The sequence below is a fragment of the Vulpes vulpes genome, chromosome 8, assembly GCF_048418805.1.
Source record: "Vulpes vulpes isolate BD-2025 chromosome 8, VulVul3, whole genome shotgun sequence".
Taxonomy (NCBI): Eukaryota; Metazoa; Chordata; class Mammalia; order Carnivora; family Canidae; genus Vulpes; species Vulpes vulpes.
In genome coordinates, this window is record NC_132787.1 from 25,355,164 (window position 1) to 25,361,410 (window position 6,247).

The following is a 6,247-nucleotide window of genomic DNA, read 5'->3' on the forward strand; positions in this document are numbered from 1 at the left end:
CCTGGAGACACGAGGGCAGCCAAGACCTATGCGTACTTCTCCTCTTCCCTAAATTCAGTTCCCCCAGCCTAGGCCCCTCCTTTTGTGCTCCCAATTCCAAATTTTTCAGATTTTCCATAGTGCTCATCTGATGCCAAGCAACTCTCATCCATTACCTAAAACCAGTTTTCTTTTTTCATCCAGAACCAACCTGCCCACAGGACTCATGCATTCTAACCTGCTGATACACAAGAAAATCTAATAAAAGTGATCTCCTGTGTTGGAAGGCAGGCATGCTCAGCACTACCTATGATGAGGAGTCAGTCAATCTGTCGAAGTGATGCACGATTAACAAAATAATTAGGCCACAGTTCTAAAACTGAGGGATTAATAATCTGTTTATGTGTCTTAATTCATCACTTGGTTCCAAACATAGTAGGGGGAAATGTGGTGTTATGTATTGGACCTCTACAGTTCCAACAATGGATTGTAGGGAAAGTGGGCAAGATGCAGGTTCAGATCACATGCAGAAGACAGATCTAGTTGAGAGAATAACAGGACAGAAGAGCCAGAGGAAAACCTAGAACTTTGTTAATAAACAGATCAGATCAGTCAGAAATGATCAGTTCTGATCCAGTTACACATAAATAAGCAGAGCATGGAGGCCCTGAGAGGCTTATCCAAGCCTACATTGCTGGTTAGTGGTGGAAACCAGACCAGGACCCAGGACATGTGGCTCTCAGCAGTGCACTTTCTGAGCCCTGCTGAGCAGACAACAATAGAGAATGTTGAAAGTCCAAGAATGCAGATGTCACCAAGTGGAAGAACCAGCCCTCAGGGTTTTCAGCATGGGTAGTGGGTTCAAGGCCAAAGTGCTTTGTGCTCAGAGGAAAACACTGGCTGCAATCCACCTCTGCATGCTCCGTTGCCCCGACACAGCCACGACTCAAACTACACAGCTGGCTCCGTGTGCTCTGAACTCTGCTTCATTTTCCTGTGCTTTTCCTAGTGTTCCCTCTGCCTGCACTCTCTCCCTGCTTTTCCTGTGTGGAATATCTTATCCTATCTGTCTTTGGAGAGAACCAATTCAAATGCCATTCCTCCGCAAAATCTTCTCTGGTTTCTCCAATCAACTCTCACCACTGTGCCAGCCACAAAAGATTTCCTCAACTCTGAATTTGCAAGACACATTATCTGCTTATTACTCATGACAATACTCCGTGTCACAGCTATGCTTTACCCCTTGTGTTAGAATTTAAGCTCCTTAGAAATAAGTTGGAGAAAGACAATTATCATATGGTTTCACTCATATGAGGAATATAAGACACAGCACAGAGATTCATAGAGGAAGGGAAGGAAAACCGGAGTGAGAAGAAATCAGAGAGGGAGATGAACATGAGAGACTCTTAACTATGGGAAAGAAACTGAGAGTTTCTGGAGGGGAGGTAGGTGGGGGGATGGGGTAACTGGGAGATAGGCATTAAGGAGAGCACGTGATGTGATGAGCACTGGGTGTTATATACAACTGATAAATTTCTTAATTCTACATCTGAAAATAATGATGTTCTATAAGTCGGCTAATGGAATTTAAAGTAAAAAAAGAAAAAGTAAAAAGAATGAAACTAAGAATTTAAGCTCCTTAAAGTCAGTGATCATTTCATATTTGGGGGGATTTCTTTGTTTCTTTTATTTTTTATTAAAGTATAATTAACATACAATGTTGTTATTTTATTCTTAGGTATACAATATAATGATTCAATAATACACATTCAGGGCTCACCAATATAAGTGTATTCTTAATTCCTTTAATCTATTTCACCCATCCCCCCAACCATCTCTCTGCTGGACAACACCAGTTCCCTATCTTTTATTCTGTTTTTTTTTTCATTTATCTCTTTTTTTCTATGTTTTTTTTGTTTTATTTCTTTTTTTTTTTAAATTTTATTTATTTATGATAGTCATACAGAGAGAAAGAGAGAGAGGCAGAGACACAGGCAGAGGGAGAAGCAGGCTCCATGCGCCGGGAGCCCGACGTGGGATTCGATCCCGGGTCTCCAGGATCGCGCCCTGGGCCAAAGGCAGGCGCCAAACCGCTGTGCCACCCAGGGATCCCCTTTTTTTTGTTTTATTTCTTAAGTACATTTATGATTTAAATCATATAGTATCTGTTTTTCTCTGACTGACTTATTCCATTTACATTACAGCCTCTAGGTATATCCATGTAGTTACAAATGGAAAGATTTCATTACTGAATTATGCTCCATTATATAAACTATGTAAATATGTATTTATATATATTAATACATACATACACCACATCTTCTTTATGAATTTATCTATCAATGGTCATTTGGGTTGCTTCCATATGCTGGCTTTTGTAAATAAGGATGCCATAAACATAGAAGTGCATATATCTTTTTGATTTCATGTCAAAAAACATTTTGCATGGCAAAGGAAATCATCAGCAAAACAAAAAGACAAGGTACCTAATTTGATATTGCAAGCGCTATCTCCAATAAGGGGTTAATTTCCAAAATACATAGGTATCTTCCATAACTCAATACCAAAAACAACCAAATAATCCATTAAAAAATGGGCAGAGGAACTGAATAAGCATTTCTCCAACAGAACATTTCAGAGGGGTAATAGACACAGGAAAAATGTTCAGCATCACTAATCATCAAGGAAATATAAGTTAAAACTACATAAGATATCACTTTACATCTGTCATAACAACTAAAAAACATCAAGAAATAAAATGTGATGGTGAGGATGTGGAGAAAAAGAACCTTCATGCACTGCAGGTGACAATATAAATTGGTGCAGACACTATGGAAATGAGTATGAAAGTTCCACAAAAAATTAAAAATAGAACTACTTACCATATGATCCAGTATTTCCACTACTAGATATTAACCCAAAGAAAACAAAAACATTTTTTCTAGCTCTTTTATTAAGAACTCTTCTAAAGCCAGTGAGCGGGTAAGACACAATTGAAAAGTAGACAGTTTAAAAAACAAGAAAAATACAAAGACACGTCCGTCACTCTACAATAAATACAAAGCTCTGTTAGTGTCCCCTTGGCAACATCTCATGGAAGGCCTTGCTTTGCATGTGCTAGGGGTATTCCCCATTATTATTCAGGGGACCACACTGCATTCAGGTGTGTTGATATCAACCAAATATGTACTAGTTGAGTACAAGATCTAACAGTCCTGGCCCCAACTTAAGCGAGATTAGTGGCCAAGCTGTTCTGGATCCCATAGCCAAAGTAAATAGCAAATCCAATCAGCATCCAGACACCAAATGGGGCCCAGGTTCCACCTGTCATCTGCATCATAAAGTAAACATTCAGAAAGATGCTCAGGAGTGGGAGGAGAGGCACGCCAGGTACCTTAAAATGAACAGGAGTGGACCTCTGTGGCTGTCTCCAGATGACCCCAGTGATCCCAGTGATGAGCACCAGGAGCAGCACAACCACTGTGATCCACACTGGCTCTCCAGGAAGCATATCTGGCCATTGGGCCAGCACGAGGCAAAGAAGAGTCAGCAGCAAAGCCAAGAGTGAGGAGCAAACAGAGACAATCTGGCCAGAGAGTGGGGTGGGGGTGGGGCTGCCTGGAAAGAGTAGTCCCTGTAGAGTCAGCTTCTCTGCTATGGGTCCATTCTCTTCCTGCACCTCTGCTTCATTTCTCTCATTCTCCTCCTGCACCTCTGCTTCACTTCCCTCACTCTTCCTTTCGGGCAGATACCTGATGATGAGAACCCCAAAAGATATCAGAGAGAAAATTACCAGAAGCGTCAGTGACCTGAGATCCACAAGGTCAATGATTCTGAAAAAGAAAGCCATGATTACTGCAATAGTAACAAAGACGACAACGGCTGTGATGTGAAAGCATGTGCCAGTTTGGATCCTGGCAAGGACAGGGAACAGGAGGCCATCCTCTGCCATCTTGGATATCACCCGATGGAAGAAGAATGTAAAGCCAAAGATGTTTAAAAGTAAATCAGAGAAAATTACAAAAGCTACAACATAGTAGGCAGGGACCCAGCCAATATGAAGAAATGCCTCAAGCAAGGTGCTCCCAGACCGGAGCTGGTAGTAAGGCACCATAAGTGTAAGTGCCACAGAGAAACCAAAATACATCAAAGTGGAGATGAACAGTGAAATCACAATGCTCATTGGGATGGAACGCTCAGGATTCTGGGTTTCTTCAACTCTGGTAATAATAATGGTGAAACCGCCAAAAGCATAGAAGCAGGCAGCTGTTCCACGGAGAATCCCCTGGAAGCCAAAAGGCATGAATCCTCCAAAGCCCAGAGGACCCAAGCTAGAGGTGGCATTGAGTCCAGCCTTTATATAGTCCTCTTCTGTGAGCTTCCAGTTGTGCAGGTCCCCCTTTATGAAGCCAGAGATGATGATAAAGCTGAGAACCAAAATGTTCACTGATGTGAAAACTTTGATAACAATCAGGAAAAGCTGTCTAACGTTTGAAATCAGCACTTCTAATAACACCATCACAAGGCCCACAACAAAATAGCCTAGAATTTCTATAAAGTCCTGGGAAACATGCAATGATCTCCCATGCAAGATCTGAGAGATCTGCTTCCCAAAAAGGCTGTGAAATGCTAAGGTCCAGGCTCGGAAAACAATTGCTCTATTAGCAACACTGGCAAGGATGAGGTTCCAGCCAGTGATGAAAGCCCCAAGTTCACCTACAGTGACATAGGTGTAGAGATATGAAGAGCCAGAGTGGGGAACCCAGGCACTAATCTCTGCATAGCACAGCCCAGCCAACAATGAATTTAGGCCAGCCACCAAAAAGCAGATCACAATGGCTGGTCCTGCTATAATTCCAAACAACTCCCCAGCCAGAATGTATACACTTATATCGATTATATTGCCCACACCCAGGGCCACTAAATCCAGAGTGTTCTGAGTTCTGGCAGGGGCAGGCTCAGCCACAGATTGCTCCAGTGTATGTTTGCGCACCAGCTTTTTACCAAATCTTCGAAGTGCCTGACGTAGCATTCTAGCTGGAATTGAAGAGGATTCTAGAATCAGAGAGCTGTAGCAAATCCAAGGGGCAGAGAGTCGCAGATCAAGTTCAGTGAGGCTAAGTTAAGCAGAGTTGTGTTGGGGCTGCCTTGATTGGTTGCTCAGGCTTCAAAGGTGCTCTTTCATATTTCTTCTGGTGTGTGCTATCCCTTCACAATGCCTAAAACATAGTAAACAATAAATTTTTACTGAACTCATTATTCAACCCACCAACCAAAGCTCAGAAGTCCCATGTTACAGCCCCAATACAACAGAAACTGACACCAAAGGACATCATAGCAAAATAAACCCTGCTTTCCACCCAGAAAAAGTGCCAATACCTCCCAACATTCTCCTTTTTTACATACCACATGACATAAACCCATCTCGGTTCATTTAACTCATGCAGTTTCATGTAGTAATTAAGCTGTAAGACCCAACAGAGTATAAATGTATTGTACAATAATTCACATATGGGATATGTACAAGGTACTTGAGTTTGAGTAATGACACATTAATTCACAGACTAGATGTCTCATTGCAATTACAGAGCCATTTGTATATATCATCTGAGTTTAAAATATAAATATTAGTCTCCTGTTCCTACATCCTTGGGCACCAAATCACCTGGCCAAGGTCAGATGGTACTTTGATCCCTATTTCTCCTCATTCTGTATCATCCACTTAGCTGTACTGATGGCCAAGACTGTACAGTCCACCACTTCTGTGAGGAGGGGAAATGAAAATAGAGATAAAGATGAGAGAGGAAAATAAAATGCATTGCAAAGGGGCCTGACAGGAAGCGATGGTATGAACATGCTATGACTGAGGGAAGGACTGAGCCTACTCCGTGCATTGCAGGTTGCACACAGGAATTGCAGGAGACAATGTTTTGAGAGGACCTGGTAAAGACCCTGATAAATGGCAGGCATTCAGGAGATTTAACATGAAGGGAAACCAGAGTCCTGTGATTGCCAGGATATGGAGAATACAAAGAAGAAATACCTGCTAGGAAGAGGGGGGATAACAGGGAAGATGGACCACCTTTCCTCTAGTTCCCTCTGAACCCATGTCCCTTTTCCCAATTCCTCTTTCTCCTTCAGCTCCTTCAACTGTACTGGAGGCTTCTATAGTTAGCACTAACGATGCTTGTACCACGTTTCTCTCTCTGGGGAGCTGTCCTAAACCCCCTACCTCCCAACAAAGACATAACAGTGGTTCTTCACATTT

At 42.1% G+C, this 6,247-nt stretch overlaps 1 pseudogene; it reads right to left on the reverse strand.

Moving 5' to 3' along the window:
- Positions 1-3,205: 3,205 nt before the first annotated feature.
- LOC112917471 (cationic amino acid transporter 3 pseudogene) lies at positions 3,206-5,011 on the reverse strand (annotated as a pseudogene).
- Positions 5,012-6,247: the final 1,236 nt, after the last annotated feature.